At 42.5% G+C, this 16,310-nt stretch overlaps 1 pseudogene; it reads right to left on the bottom strand.

Moving 5' to 3' along the window:
• Nucleotides 1–7,395: 7,395 nt before the first annotated feature.
• On the bottom strand, nt 7,396–14,592 carry LOC109260738 (beta-defensin 107A-like; annotated as a pseudogene).
• Nucleotides 14,593–16,310: the final 1,718 nt, after the last annotated feature.

Raw genomic sequence — 16,310 nt, 5'->3', positions numbered from 1 at the left:
TGGAGGGTCTCATGAGTGAGGTTTTAATAAATGGTAGTAAGTGACATTTCCCTAGAACCAGCTAGCCCCTCAAGGCCCTGGAAACTTTGCTTCCAAAATACCTTACAGACTTACTCTATCCCTGACCCCCTCCCAACCTGAGGATGTATAATGGGTTACCCATCACGACCCCATGCGGCTCTTCCTGCCCATCAGTCTTGTCCCCATGTTTAATAAAATCACCTTTTTGCACCAAAGATGTCTTCAAGAGTTCTTTTTTGGCTGTCAGCTCCAGACCCCATGAACCCCCCATCACTCAAAAACTTAAATCAATGAGGGGGCTTCAAACATTTCCAGGGGCTCAGGTTGGCGGAGATTGCCCAGTGGTGGTTCCCTGACTCTGAGTTGAGGTAGAAAATTCTAAGGATACTCAGGCAAGCATCAACTCTTTTCTCCAACCTCTCCAGGAAGGCAAGAGCTGTTCCTTGGCCCCCAAGTAGACTTAGAAAACATTTTGATGACTCTGGCCATCCAAGAACAAAATCCCTATGTCTTCCAGCTCATCACAAGACTTATCTGGGGCTTTGGGAAATCGGTGGGGGGAGGGGGGGCTCGTAAATTTTATTAGAGACTCCGCCAGGTCATGGGAACCCTGGTTGCATCTCGAGTTTTAGCACTGTCATTTCGCAGGGTCTGAACTGAAGTAGACAATTCTGAGAATACTTCAGCAGTGGGAAACTCTTAATCGTTTTCAGGAAGACAAGAGTGATCCCTGGGCTCCCAAATATTCTTAGAAAACTTTGTGGTGGTTCTAGTGGACCAAAGATGCCTGGAAATTGCCCCAGCTTGCTATGTGGAGAGGGTTTCCAGGAAAAGGTTCAGAGGGAACACCAGACCCAGTCCAATGTGAGAATATGGAGCAGGAGCCTGGAGTAGATGAAAAGAGAAGATAGAGGTAGGTGGGGAGGAAACCTGAGATCCTTGCACAGGGCCATTCAGTCCTGACTCTCAGGGTACACAAGGACAGCCCTGCCCCTGTCCTTACACCCTCAGAGTTCTGGCACATCAGTAGTCAGTGCTTACTTTATGATGATCGTCACACTGTTCAGAAAGTGCTACGGAATTCCTTTCCTGCCCAACTTTATATTCTCCCCAGGGCTCATTATCGTCTCGTTTTTCACGTATCTGATTTTAGATGTACTCCTTTCTAATTCAATCCTAAACTTTCTGCCCATTGCCTGAACCTCGTCTTTAAAAGTTTATTCTGATCAGGTATGTCTATCAATCTCATCATCTTGTATAACTGTCTCCTAGAGATGTCTAAGGTGTCCCAATCAACGTTGTTGCCAGCTGTGCGTGTTGCTCACTGCCATGTTGAGGGGGCCCTTCATTCTCTTCCTGGGATTCCCACAGGAGTGCTCTCCTGAGTCTCCTGTTCCCACGTTGTGTTGGTTCCCTATTGTCGCTGTCACGAATTACCATCACCTTAATGTCTGAAAACAACAGAAATGTATTTCTTTTTTTACAGGTTTGGAGGCCTAAAGTCCAAAATGAGCCATTTTGATGGTTTCAGAGTGGCATCTCACTGGGGACACCCCTGTCTATTAAGGGATCTGTTTCTTACTCCTTTGTCTCATCTGATGAAAACACTTCCCTGCAGTGTTCACAGTTGGCCTTAGCCCTTTATAAGTCCAATGACTTTGCGGAGTGAAATGATAAATGGAGAAAATAGAGAAGTGATTTGTCAGAGTTGTGTCATTGAAGATCTGGTAGGATCCTTGAGAACAGAGACTGTACCTCATTTGTCCATATGTTCTCAATGCCCGGTACATAATAAACATCACCAGCACCAGCCCCCTCTTCATCCTTATCCTCCCCTCCCCCCACTCCCATTTGGATTTACTGCCCTTAGTAATTAGGCACTATTGTTACCTCTGTGTTCACTCCCTACCCTTCAGCAAATCCTAAGGTTCCTGTTCTTCAAAACAAACAAATAAATATCCTACTTCAAGTGTAGTAATATTGCTTATTTCTCCTTGAATATACTTGGCCAGGAGTTTTAGGTACTGGCTCTTCTCTTTTATGCTTTTGGTCATTTCCTTGGCCAAAAGCTGGCGCAGGCTGCGGTAAGGCATGTCTGGGCAGGATGGTTAAGATCTCTAGTCCCTGTTTCTACCCTGAATGTAGAAGGGTACACTCTGTTTGGGAGTCAGCTGGAATCTCCGTGTGCAGGTTCTGTTCAAAGAGACCAGGGTTGAAAGGGAACAAGGAGAGCCAAGGGTGGAATAAAGCTCTAGGGACAGAGTGGAGCCCAAACGATCAGCAGTATGGAGCTAGTTTTCTTAGACTCAGTTATCCTTACAAGCAGGTCCCTATCACTCCCCTTTGCCTGCATCCAAGAGCTTTATCATGGCTCTGTCATGCCACTATCTTAGAATCCCTAACTCTTGGAGAACACAAGCAGAGGAGGCTTGGAGACAAAAAATGATTAGGAAAATGCCCCATTTTCTGTTACTCAGACCCTGTTCAGTTTCAGTGATGAGGCACAGATGGTTCTAGACACCGGGAAAGGCTTTGACCACTCTTCATTTCTAAGTCGGTCTTTACACAACCTAGGATGTGGTGCACACAATCAGAAGAGGTTATTCAGAGGTGAGACGACCACGGTTCTCTCAGATATCCGCTTTCCCATGGGGCCCCTTCTCGGTGTGCTCTGTGTGTAGGTAGTGGGGCTTTTGTCCTGTGTGCAGGATTCTCTCAAGCACTCAGATTCTCAAACTTATCAGGTCTTACATAAGTTGTTTGATCCGTGGGGAGACTTGGTTGGAAAAAGAAGAGAATGGCATAAGAAAATGACAGTAGTCCTCATGGGTGAAGGTGTCCATACAGTGGAAAATGGCTTCATTTCAGTCAGCAGCTCACTAGGACCAGTAGGACAGATCAGTTTGGATAATGAGGACATTTCAATACTTCCATGAGGATACCTAGGGACATAGGTGTCCCTTGAGAGCAGAATGGCCTTCAGAGGAGGACAGAGGGTCCTTGTTATTTTGGATGCTCAGTTACCCAGAATGATGAAAATGGGAATTATTGAATGGGGAAAAAAAATGCCAAATGGGAACATAAGCTACCAATACATTGGCAATAGAATGGAACAAAAGTCCTTCAGTTCAGTCATAGTGATTTAGGCTAGATTGACGAAGCAATTGGTCTGAATAGTGACGACAGGGTATTTTGCCTGTGAACTTGTTCCAGACTCCACTAACTCAGGTCATACTCAATCATCCTACCCTGAGCTCCCCTCAGGCCTCCCATGAGGCACGGAAACTGCCATGTTGTATGTTACTTTGCTGGACATATATTCATCTTCCCATTAAAGTCTGACCATCTGTTCCCCTAGTTGAGCAAGGAGGTGAAGATTTTGTTTAGTTCCTCTCAATATCTCCTTTTCAAAAAGTGCATCACAGTGAAATACCACTGGACCTGAAGGCAAGGCTTCTGGATTTGAGTTTTGAAACTCCATCTTGGTTTCTAACTAGAGGTGTGGGACACAGAACAAGGGTCATCTTTGAATCTTGGATACTCCTCTGGTCAATGATGTGTAGTTGCCAAACTTCACTACATAGCAGACTTGATTGGAAAAGTGATTTTAAAAATTCAAATTCTTAGCTTAAGGGTTCCCAATATGGGGGCACCTGGGTGGCTCAGTCAGTTAAGCGTCCGACTTCAGCTCAGGTCATGATGTCACAGTTTATGAGTTCGAGCCCTGCTTTGGGCTCTGTGCTGACAGCTCAGAGCCTAGAGACTGCTTTGGATTCTGTGTCTCCCTCTCTGTCCCTCACCCTCTCTCTCTCTCTCTCAAAAGTAAGTAAACATTAAAGAAAAAATTAAGAGTTCCCAATATGAAAGCATTAAAGTGAGGACAGACCTCTGAATATTCAAAAATATTCTAGGTAACTAGAATCAGTGTGGTTCTGGAAACATCGACTTATATTATCTCCAAGGGCACTTCTAGCTGTAATATTTTCATGCTCTCACAATTCGAGTGTGACACTTACACTTAGTTTTATGGTTGAATGACACAGCTGGGGTATGCGTGTGCACATGTCTGCATGCATGCACACATATGCAGCAGGAAACATGGAACTACTCCTCATCCCGTGCAAAACCCAATCCCCAAATTCTAGGTAACTGAGAACAATGCCAGTGAAAAGACGGGGGTGAAGAAGTGTCACAACACGTTTGCACATATTTGTGAGTAATCTATGTAGATTTATGTAATGAGTAAATTGGGTGATTTGTGAGGGAACCTAAGTGCTCCTGAGGAAGCTGTTTTTAGCCCGAGTGTCTGGGTAGATGGTAACAATATTTACCAAGATCTAGAATAGTGAATGAAGATCAGTTTTGGAAAGAAAGTGATAAATTGCAACGAAAACAAGTTCCTTTGGGGTGCCTACCAGAAATCCAGTTGGGGAAGACCAATGCCCTAAAAAACTTTAGCAAGATGTTAGAGTTTGAAATATAGTGTAGGATTTTTGTCAGACAAGGCCCATTCGGGACAACAGAAATCATACTGGATATTTAAAACAGGAAATTTAATGCAGGAAATTGGTTACACAGGTGGTGGGTGGCTGAAAAGTCACGGAGATTAACAACTACAGGCCCAGAAGAGCAGAAGGGAAAGGGGTTATAAGGGGCAGGAGCTGGAAACCTGCGGTAAGCAGCCTACAGCTGGAGACCGGATGTGTGAGTACGGGACACCTACATCTGAGCTGGTGCTCAGACCTCTTAAGTGGGGAGCAGCACGTGGGTGTGGCTTAAGACTTGAGGAAGGAGGGCTCCATGATTGGGGCTCAGACAAACAGGGTGGAGGCAACCTGCAGCCAGGGTTCACACTTCTGAGAAGGAGACGTAGCCAAACGGGCGTGGAGAGCCAGGGTACACGGCAAAGCCGGTCGTGGCTCAACTGGCCCTCTTAACTACCAAGGGGACAGACGCTGGGTGCTGCTGGTTCTTTCGAGAGATCTTGTCGGGCTGCTGAGAAAGCCAAAAGAAGCGGGCACCTGGAGCCAACCATCTGCTGCTGTTGGGGTGCCGGTGGCTGGAGCAGCAAATGGAAGCAGGTGTCTTCACCTTTCGCCTTCATTTCCCGTCTACTGCCAATGCACTGACAGGAAGCCAGCTGGCCACAGGGTCTGGCAGATGCAGCGTGCAGGGTGTCCACACACTGCCCTAGAGTGCAACACAGAAGAGGGGCTTGGAGCCCGGAAATGCTGGTAAGCAGACGGTGCCGTGGCAGTAGGTGAGACCTTGAACCACGGGAGCATGTGGGGTTATTTAGAGAGAACGTATAACAAGGTGGATGAAACCAGGGTGCGTGCAAGCCCAGCAAAGAGGGAACAAAGGAGAGCCAGGGAGGAAGAGAAAGAAAATAGCCGAACGCTTAGGTCCTCATGGGCAGAGGAGACAGAAATGAAGGAGACAGACCTCATTGTGAAATGTTTGTGAAAGAACCCAGATTGAATAAATACTGGCCGTGGGTCACTGGGGTTGGCCCTGGAATCTTTACTAAGAGGACAGTGGTCAGGACGTGTCTGAGAGGTCACTGGCTCCTTATTATGAGAAATCCCAGCGGCATGAGGATGGCAGAGGACATTTCTGTAAGTTGAGAAGCAAAGAGGGAGACCATATACACACTACGGTTCATTTTGCAAGGAAAGGGAGAAAAAAGGAAGGAAAGGGGGAAGAGATCTAAGTACATTTAGGTTCTGAAAGGCAGTTAGTTTTATCTGAGACCGTGGGAAAGAATTTTGGGGAAAAGCCCAGGACCTGAGCAAGTTCCTCTGATTACAACAGACAGCTTTATCTGCCCGCTCGTCTCTTACATAGCTTTCAGATCAAAAAATTCAGCCGATTAACCATAAAGGTATGTAGCAGCACCAGAACACTTTTTTTAAAAACACATTTTTATTTCTTATTTTACAGCTTTTTACAAATTGTCTTGTCCCAGGACATCGTGTTTTATTTTGCTCTCTTATTTGCATCTCTGCAGGAAGCAGGCCTTCATCGAATAGGTAAGAAAACTCTCCAGAGCAGAGCTGAGGGGATTTGTTTCTTCTGTTCTGGAAGGGTGTGCTGTAAATCTGTGATGAAAACAGCCTGTGAACTGTATCTTTCTCTGCCCGAAAGCGGGGACTCCAAATTTTGGCAAATCAGGGCAGAAGCAAACCTCAGTTTACCATTACCATCAGCCCCAAAAGCAAAGATCTCAGGGTCACAGAAGGAATTTTGCAAAGTGTCTAATTTTTCTGCAGCTGATTTCAGCTGCTTCCTCCACCAGCTGCTCACTGAGCTGCTAAAAGGTGTTCCAGCCGGGGCGCCTGGGTAGCTCAGTGGGTTGAGCGTCCAACTTCAGCTCAGGTCATGATCTCACAGTTGGTGGGTTCGAGCCCCGTGTCAGGCTCTGTGCTGTCAGCTCAGAGCCTAGAACCTGCTTCAGATTCTGTCTCCCTCTCTCTCTGACCCTCCTCTGTTCATGCATGCACATGTGCTCTCTCTCTCTCTCTCTCTCTCTCTCTCTCAAGAATAAACATTTAAAAAAAGTTAAAAAAAAAAGATTTAAAAGCTGTTTCAGCCATAGGCTTCTGTCCTCATCTGGCACACCATTTTGTACACATGCTAAGAACACAGGACCAAAAAGCCAAAGTCTAGATATGGCTATAACTAAGCTAGTACCTGTGGGATCTTCCTGGGCCTTTACCTCCTCATCTGTAATAAGAGCATTGAATTAGATTATCTCTAGGCACCTGGGACTTGAATAGGCCACGACGGGATCAATTCTCGCGGCAAGTGGCCAGAAGGAAGATGCTACCCAACTTTGGCCAACCTGAACTTTGACACGGGCCAGTTTCTTTGGGTCACTTCATGTCCCAGATTGGACAGAGTGTGGAGGACATTCTAGCAACTCTTACCTGTGAAGGAGATGGAGGGGTACTTGTCAGCAGTGCCGCGAAGGCAGCCATAATTGGTGTCCAGCAGGTGGTCTATTTACTAGGTGGTTGACTCTTCTTATAGCACGGATCCCAGAGTCTGAACAGCAAAAGCCAGGGTCACACATGTGTCTGAAGCCAGGACTGTCACTTCAGAACCCATCTGAACCATGGTCCCACCTTTCCATTCTGTTTTACCTGTTCATTCACTCCCTCACTGACTTCATCAGTCAATAAAATAGTGAATGGGCCCTATGGCAGCAAGCGGGGGTGCAAAGGTGAACAAGACTCAGTGCCTTCCCTCAGGAAGCTCAGGGCCTGGGGCAGGCATTTCCCTGCAGTGTCAGAAGCTGGACTGATGGCTTCATCCAAAGAATGCAAACTTTAGAGGGCAAGAGAGAAAACCCAGAGCTTTGCCGCACGGAGCTCACAGCCAGAGTATCTTCGCCTCTCTTTTTTTGCAGCTGCGGCTTGGCTTGTACTTGTTCTTCCTTCTTCTTCAACAGAGTGGTGTCAGTTCAGTTCTACAGCCCCCAATCTTAACCTCAAAGGAAAGGCACTCGGCTTCACGGTGACCGTCCGGTTTCAGACAACATGGCTCTCTGTGCATCCCTCCGCTAGCTAAGTGAAGAAAGCAAGACTTCAGTTATCCAGGAATCCGTGACCAGAAAGCAACATGACATCACCTGGGCCTCACCCACAATTCCCCATTAGCGAATCTCCTGCAGACACAAAGTATAAATCTAGAGGTCAGAAAAAAAAAGACGCCTCCTGAACGGCTTCATCGGAGTTTAGACTCGCTGCACAGTATACACAGGGTCCTTACTTGATATTCACTTCCCTCTGACACAATCATTTCTAGGATATCTAGAAGCAGAGTATTTCTTCCTGGGAGGGAGACAGTACACTTTCTAATCCCAATAAACAGTCCTTTCCAATAAATGATCTTTTTTCATGTCTCCAAAATCAATAGGCTCCGATATACAGTGAAAGGTAAAGACTGTGCTGTTTACACTGTAGGCAGACTGATGAGAGACCAAATGCACTGTCGTGCGGTTGCGGACAATTTTAGGTGCAAAGTTAAAGAAACATGGTGCTGGTCCACACTGTAAAAAACATCAATGGAATAATGGATTTAACTCTGGCGGGCAAATTTAGAGTGGCCTCGGCCGTGGCTTTTCCTTCGGAGCAAAGAGTAAGCTGAGGAGAGTAAAGATATTTTGAGAGGAATGAGTGAAAAAATTTCTTGTGGTGTGGGTTCTCAGGAGAAGTGATAGAAGGAACTGGCAGTTGCTCTCAAAAGGAACTTATTCTTGGAAAGTACAGCACTGGGAGAGGGGGAACAGACTACACATTAGCTGCCATACAACTGAGATACTGCCATGCTGAAGAGACACTGACGCCATGCCCAGTTAGGACGCAGACCAATGGAAAGGAATTGCATGGCCTTAGATTTCTGTTCACAGTTAGAGGAAATTTTTTCAATAGTCCCATGCTGAACTGGGAATAGTCTGAGTTACAGAACAAGTGAAATTCATCACGCTTCTGGGCAATCAACTAACATGGAATACGTATCAGGGCAGATCATAAGAACAGGAATGATGATAAGAACAGTGACATCAAAACAATAGCAACAGTGAACTTTCTCAGAGAACAGAGGGCATGCCTGGCTTTGTTTAAGCGGTTTATACAGAGGGATTGTTAAACTTTCCTCAAGCAGTTAGTTTTCCCCTTCAGACAATGAGTAATGGATCCTCTGGTTTTTAGCCGGACACGTGGATACTTAGCATAAGGAGTCAGCTCCTGGCCCTGTGTCCCTGTATGGCCACATGGACGAGTTTGGACCAATGGCTGGTTCTGTGCAATGTGTTTGACCATGCTCTTGACTTGTTTTTCAGCCCTTTCCATTAGAGCATCTTTAGAACCAGATAAAACAGTCCCATGTTTAGGATGCAAGGTTGACCTTCCTCTCTGGTCTCAACATGACTTAATGGAGAAGAACCTTCCTTCTACCCACACTGGTCAACTTACCTATTTTTGGACTTTTACATGAGAAACAAATAAACTATCCTTTTTAATTTACTATCTGTTTAAGTTTCTTTGTTAAAACAAGTTAGCCTCTACTCTAATATAACAAATGTCTTAATATTTTATATTTTTAAATATATTTTAAATGTTTATTTATTTATTGGGGGGGAGGACAGAGAGCAAGCAGGGAGGGGTAGAGAGAGAGGGAGGGAGAGAAGCCCAAGCAGGCTCTGCACTGTCAGCGCAGAGCCTGACACAGGACTTAAACCTAAGAACCATGAGATCATTACCTGAGCCAAGACCAAGAGTTGGACGCTCAACCAACTGAGCCACCCAGGTGCCTCAAAAAATGCCTTAATCTTTAAAACCATCCTATTATTATTACCATTTATAGAAAGAAAATTGAAGCACAAGAGTTCATACAGTTTATAAGGATTGGAACTGAGATCCAACCTCCAATGTCTTGGCATGATAGTCTGTTGTTACCTCTTGTATTGACCATTGAACTCACTTCCAGCTCTAAGATTCTGTGTAGTTGTGATGGTAGTGGTGGTGGTCCCAACTGGAGCCCATCCTGTGCTTGTTGTTAGGATTCAAATGTGTCTGAGCTGAATCTGAAGACAGGGAGCCCTTAATTAATGAGTCAGAGGCCTGATGATTGGGGATGGAGAAGACAGCTTAACATGTGTTTCTCTACTTGGATCCATTGTCTGACCTCTGAAGAAAGAGAGTGGGGCAGAAGCTAAGTAAGTGATTTGATTAAGTGAGACTTTGAAACATGAGGGCATGTTTTTATGCCTGTTTTCAAAAGTGCAATGTAAATACCACATCCCAGGAAGACCCTCCTGATTCTCCAGTTAGAAAACCAAGCTTCTCTTTGTCATCTGTATCTCTTATGGCACTTATGAGAACTGTTTTTTACTATAGCTATTTGTGTATCTTCCTGTCTCATCCATTCACCTATTTACACATTTGAAATTTATCAAATTGCCTATTTATTATTCTGGACAACCTGCTTTTGACCAACAAAGAAATAATAAAATAATAAACTTCAAGCAAATTAAGGGTGAAGACCATGCTCTATTACATTTTTGATCTCCATTTTACTTACTTTTGATATAATGCCCAAACAATTTCTCAGTAAGTGGTAGGAACACATTTCATATCTATTGGTTTGGTAGGCTTACTGAGGCCTGATTGTATAATAGTTAAGTGTAGAAATCCAGGAACCATGAAGAACAGTGTTTCACAATACATAGGGAGTCCCCATTAGAAATGACTTCATAACAGGAGGAATGAAAGACAGTTGAGGAAGGATAGAATAAAAATTTTTTAGGGATAGTCTTGGCTGTACCTAAGCAAAAAGAAACTATTTCAAAGGTGTCAAAGATTGAAAAGCAAACTAATCAAGATGCTACTTGCTTAAATGATATAATTTCTCACATCAGTATGTGAGAACTAGAAAGAAATTCTAAATAATCTAAGATTAGGAGATTTGGACCAACTAGTAAGACATAAAAAAATAGACTAAGAACCTTTTGAGTTTAGTTTCATTTAGGTTACAAAAGCTATACTTCTCTAAATTAACAAATGTATTTGGACTTTGCCTCTGAAATTTCCTCTCATTTTAGAGCAATCACTTTGACATATGCTAAAGCTGTGCTGAATATTACAGAAGAAGGAAAGATCTAAACATAAAGAGAAGTCTGAAACCCCTTGGTGGAGCTTTTAGGGAAATTAACCAGATACTTCTCTGTTTGGAGTTAGTCTGGCTCTGTGTGGTCCCATTGTTTTTTTGTCTAAACTCAAGAAAAGATTTCCAGGGATGCCTGAATGGTTCAGTCAGTTAAGCGTCTGCCTCTAGATTTCGGCTCAGGTCGTAATCCCAGGGTCATATGATCGAGCCCCGCCTCAGGCTCCATGCTGAGCATGTAGCCTGCTTACACTGTTGGTGGGAAAGCAAACTGGTGCAGTCGCTCTGGAAAACAGTGTGGAGGTTCCTCAAAAAATTAAAAATAGAACTACCCTACGACCCAGCAATAGCATTACTAGGAATTTATCCAAAGGATACAGGAGTGCTGATGCACAGGGGCACATGTACCCCAATGTTTACAGCAGCACTTTCAACAGTAGCCAAATCATGGAAAGAGTCCAAATGTCCATCAACTGATGAATGGATAAAGAAGATGTGGTTTATATATACAAGGGAATACTACTTGGCAATGAGAAAGAATGAAATCCTGTCATTTGCAGCAACGTGGATGGAACTGGAGGGTATTACGCGAAGTGAAATAAGTCAGTCTGAGAAACACAGATAACATATGTTTCCACTCATATGTGGAACTTGAGAAACTTAACAGAAGACCATGGGGGAAGGGAAGGGGAGAAAGTAGTTTCAAACAGAGAGGGAGGCAAACCATAAGAGACTCTTAAATACAGAGAACAAACTGAGAGTTGATGGGGGGGATAGAGGAGGGGGGAAGGGGAAAATGCATGATAGGCATTGAGGAAGGCACTTGTTGGGATGAGCACTGGGTGTTGTATGTAAGTAATAAATCACAGGAATCTACCCCGAAGCCAAGAGCACACTGTATACATTGTATGCTAGCTAACTTGACAATAAATTATATTTAAAAGAAAAAAAAAAGATTCTCTCTCCCTCTGCCCTGCTCCCCTACTCTCTCTCTCTCTCTCAAATAAAATAAAATAAAAACAAGAAATAAAATGAAAGATTTCCAATAACTGGTTTGTCCCGGGACCTTTTAAGAACACAGGAATGAGTCATACATATTTCTAAACCCTCAGCTTTCTTCTTAAAAGACAGATTGCCACCCTTACATCTATTAGGATTTCCTTTTACCTGAGAAAATGCCAGCAAGGAGAATGAGAGCAGCAAAAATTAAGAAAAAGATTCTCATGGCTCCAGACATCAGTGGAGAGAGGACAAAGGAGGGACAGTTGCTAAAATCCAGCTCTTTTACCAAGAGAAGTTGATTAAAACAGGTTCTACAGCTCTGAAAGGGCTGGAAGTCAACTTTGGTTTGTAATGTTCATTAGGAAGAAACTATTTTTCATGCTCTACTGAATAGCGTGTGGGCCTCTGGGTCAGGTATTACCTAAATGAGGTTTACAGGAGAGTAAAACAAACAACCTGTCCTCCAGCCAGGATCCCTCCAGCCTATGTCTCTGCCTAGACGTCTCTTTTTTCCCTCAAGCCCCATCTCGGGTACCTTCCCTTCCAGAAGATCCATAGTCCCCATTCCTTTTCTTCTTCTCTAAGATATTACACACAACTTACTCTCTTATAAGAGGACCCAGCTGTTATTAATGGGTGCCTGGTATAATTGCTTTTCCAAAATTATAGTATATGAAAATTTTTTTATCTGTCCAATTCGACTATAAACTCCACAAATGAAAACCACTCTCCCTCCATCCTGTCCTTTCCATTCACTCCTCATGACAGAGCTTTGCAGCAGTAGATATTCAAAATACATGTTCTTTGACTTATTAATAGCTGTCTAGTTAGAAGAACTCATGAATAGTCAACTAATTAATGTAGAAATTATTAAATGTTCAAAGTTTTTCATCTTAAGATGATGATGATGATGATTTTGAGTAGGCTTCATACCCAACATGGAGCCCAACATGGGGCAGAAATCAAGACCTAAACTGAGATCAGGAGTCAGATACTTAACCAACTAAGCCACCCAGGCAACCCTGTAAGATATTATTAAGGATAAGGGCATTATGATTAAATATGACCATATCTCATATGTTATGGGAATAGCTTTCATTCAACAAATACAGGTTGGAGAACTACCAGGTGTATTTATATGTTACTAAAAAATTTGAACTTTATCCTAAAATCAAAGGAAAGTTATTGAAGGATTTTAGGTAGGGGAGTTACTTGAAAGATTAAAACTCGAATGAGTAATTCCATTTTGAATAAAGCAGAGTGAGCTTCTAACAGGTGGACCCTCCCACCGATGACAAGTAAAACTCTGGGGGAACAAAACAAAACGAAATAAAACAAACCCACAAAAAAACTACCCGAAGAATATGAAAGTTGAAATAAATACAGGCATATTTTGGATAAAAGTCAAAAGTTGGAAAAATGGAACAGCCCAGAGTATGTTCTCTCTGACTGCAGTGTGGCATGGAGAAGCTAAAACAAAACAAACAAGATATCCACCCTCTTTCTAAACTTAGAACACAAAGATAGAGCTAAGGGAGAAGCACCACAGCTTCTGGAAATGAAAACCCAGAAAAGGGAGCTCAGGTTCTATATGTGAACTCTGCCCATAACTCTTGCTAACCCCTGAACCACGCATTCACCTTGTTAAGATAAAATGAAACAGACACACAAACACCCCTGAGACTTGAGCCGCTGCCCATTACATATGAGGTGATATTTGCAAATTGAGTTTAATAGAGTCGCTTTCCTGTCAAATCAAAGCATCAGCATTCTTCAGAAGATGTACCAGTCTTCAGATCCTTTTCAACACAACATTCACAGCGTCCTGGACATCAATCTTGTTGAAATAATCAGACAAGGACCTTAATATATCCATTTTAACACACTCCAAGTAGTAAAGAAAATACACATGCAATCAATTTGAACTCAGGAAGTCTCATTAGAGAACAGAAAATATAAAAAAAAAATGATACTAAAAAATACAATATCTGAACAAAATTAACTGAATAGATTTGATAGCACCGAAAATATGACAGGATCAAGAGTCACTGAATCAATAAAAACTATGCAATCTGTAGATCAGAGAGAAAAAAAGATTGAGAGAAATAGGCCTTCAAGGGTCTGATGGATAACATCAAAAGCTAAAGCAGACAGGTCGTTGGAGTCCCAGAATGAGGAGAGAACCATAATGGGGTAAAAAGTAGTTCAAGGAAATAATGGCTGAAAATTCCCAAATGCGGTGAAAGACACAAAATGACAAAACCAGGAAGCTCAGCGAATTGCAAGAAACATAAAAACCATGCTTAGGCACAACACAGTCAAACTTCTGAAATCCAAAAAAAGGGAGAGAATCGTGAAAGCATCCAGAGAAAAGTAACACTTTGAGTTCAGGGAAACCGCAATTGAATTACCATCAGCTTCTCCTCAGAAAGGAAAGAGGTAAGTAAGGTGGGGGGGTGGGGGGGCACACCCTGCTGTGCTGAAGGAAAACAAGAAGAAGCTGCCTGCCCCAAAATCCACCTGCAGGAAGAACTCCTTTAAAAGGGGAAAATAGAATAAACATATTTTCAGGGCGAAGAAAACTGAAAGTTTTCTCTACCAGAGATTCCCTAAAGGAAGTTCTTCAGGCTGAAGGGAAATGCAAGAAGGAAACTTGATTTTCAAGGAGAATAAAAAACATCAGAAATGATAAATATCAGAGGTGCCTGGGTGGTTCAGTCGGTTAAGCAGCTGACTCTTGATTCAGCTCAGGTCATGATTTCATGGTTTGTGAGTTCGAGCCCCGAGCTGGGCTCTGTGCTGACAGCTTGGAGCCTAGAGCCTGCTTTGGATTCTGTCTTCCTCTCTCTCTGCCCCTCCCCTGCTCACACTCTGTCTCTCTCTCTCTCAAAAATAAATAAACATTAAAAAAATTTTTTTAACAAAAATAAATTGGAAGTTTATAACAATAACCCATTTAGGAAATTTCCTAATATTTGAAAATAAAAAAAAAACATAATTCTAAATTGTGTATGCATCAAAGAACAAATTAGAAAACATTTCACATTGCACATAAAGAAATACCAATATATCTGAGTGCCTGGGTGGCTCAGTTGGTTAAGCGTCTGGCTCTTGATTTCAGCTCAAATCATGATCTCATAGTTTGTGAGTTCCCCACCCACATCTGGCTCTGCACTGGCAGTGTGGAGCCTGCTTGGGATTCTCTCTCTTTCCCTCTCTCTCTGCCCCTCCTCCACTCACACACTCTCTCTCTCAAAATAAATAAACTAAAAAAAAAAAAAAAAAAAAAAAAACCAAACTGTCAAGTTTTGTGGGACCCAGCAAAAGAATCACAGAAATTTGTGTCCAAATGCTTATTTTAAACAATGAGAAATGTCTACACTTATAACTTAAAATTTCATTTAAAAAATTTTAAAAATGGAGGACAAGGGGAGCCCAAGTACATAGAATGAATGAAAGAGCAAATCCTATAGACATTAAAATGTTTGGAACAGATCCAAGGGAACAGGATACCCTTCGAGGGACTAGTCAGCTCTTGAAGTTTTAGCTTCCTAAATTGGAAGATTAGTTCACTGATTTGGGATCTTTCCTCTTTTTAAATGGAGACATTTACAACTATAAATTTTCCTCTAAGCATTCCTTTAGCTGCATCCCCTAAGTCTTGTTTTGCTTTGTTTTCAATTTTCATTCACCTAATATTTTCTAATTTCTCTTTTGATTTCTTCCTTGACCCATTGCTGATCTAGGAGCATGTTGTTCATTTCCACATCTTTGTGACTTTCCCAAGTTTTCTCTTGTTATTCCTTTTTGGTCAGAGAGCATACTTGGTATGATTTCGATCCTTTGAAATCATTGAGGCTGGATTTTTGGCTTACCATATGGCCTATTCTGCAGATATTTTGGAAGAACGTCTACAGAACGTCTCATGGGACCTTGAGAAGAATGTGTATTTTGCTGTTGTTGGCTGGAGTGTGCCATAGATGTCCAACTGGTTCACAGTGTCTTCAGATCTATTTCCTTATTAAATATTAAAGTCCTCCAATATTTTTGTTGAATTATCGGTTTCTCCCTGCGATGTGTCAGTTCTCACTTCGTGTATTTTGTGACTCCTGTGAGGTTTATATACACTTATAATTGTCATGTTGACTCATGAGGCTTTCACTCATCTACCATTGTACAAAGTTCTCTTGCCTTTGGCTATATCTTTTTCCATCCGTTTTGATCTCTTTAGTTCCTTGAATCTAAACTGTGTCTCTGGCACACAGCATAGAGTTGCATCTTCTTTACACACTCCATTCTGCTAGGTTCTAACTGGAGTGTTTAGCCCATTTGCATTTAATGCCATAATTGATGAGGTAAGATTTACATCTGCCATTTGCTATTTGTTTTCTAAATGTTATGCCTCTTTCCCCCCTCTGTTCCTGCATTACTGACTACTTTTGTGTTAAACAGATTATTTCCTGAGGTACCATTTGAATTCCCTGTCATTTATCTTGCAATCCATGTTTGAGTAATATTATAAATGACTTGGGGGTTGCAATTAATTTTAAACAATCTAGTTTGTTTACAACCACCCACCGCCTGGGTGGTTCAGTTGGTTAAGTGTCTGACTTCAGCTC

The sequence above is a fragment of the Panthera pardus genome, unplaced genomic scaffold (assembly GCF_024362965.1).
Source record: "Panthera pardus isolate Hobbes unplaced genomic scaffold, ASM2436296v1 HiC_scaffold_13, whole genome shotgun sequence".
NCBI classification, from domain to species: Eukaryota; Metazoa; Chordata; class Mammalia; order Carnivora; family Felidae; genus Panthera; species Panthera pardus.
The sequence above is the reverse complement of the archived record's forward strand: the minus strand, read 5'-3'. Positions and strand labels throughout refer to the sequence as shown.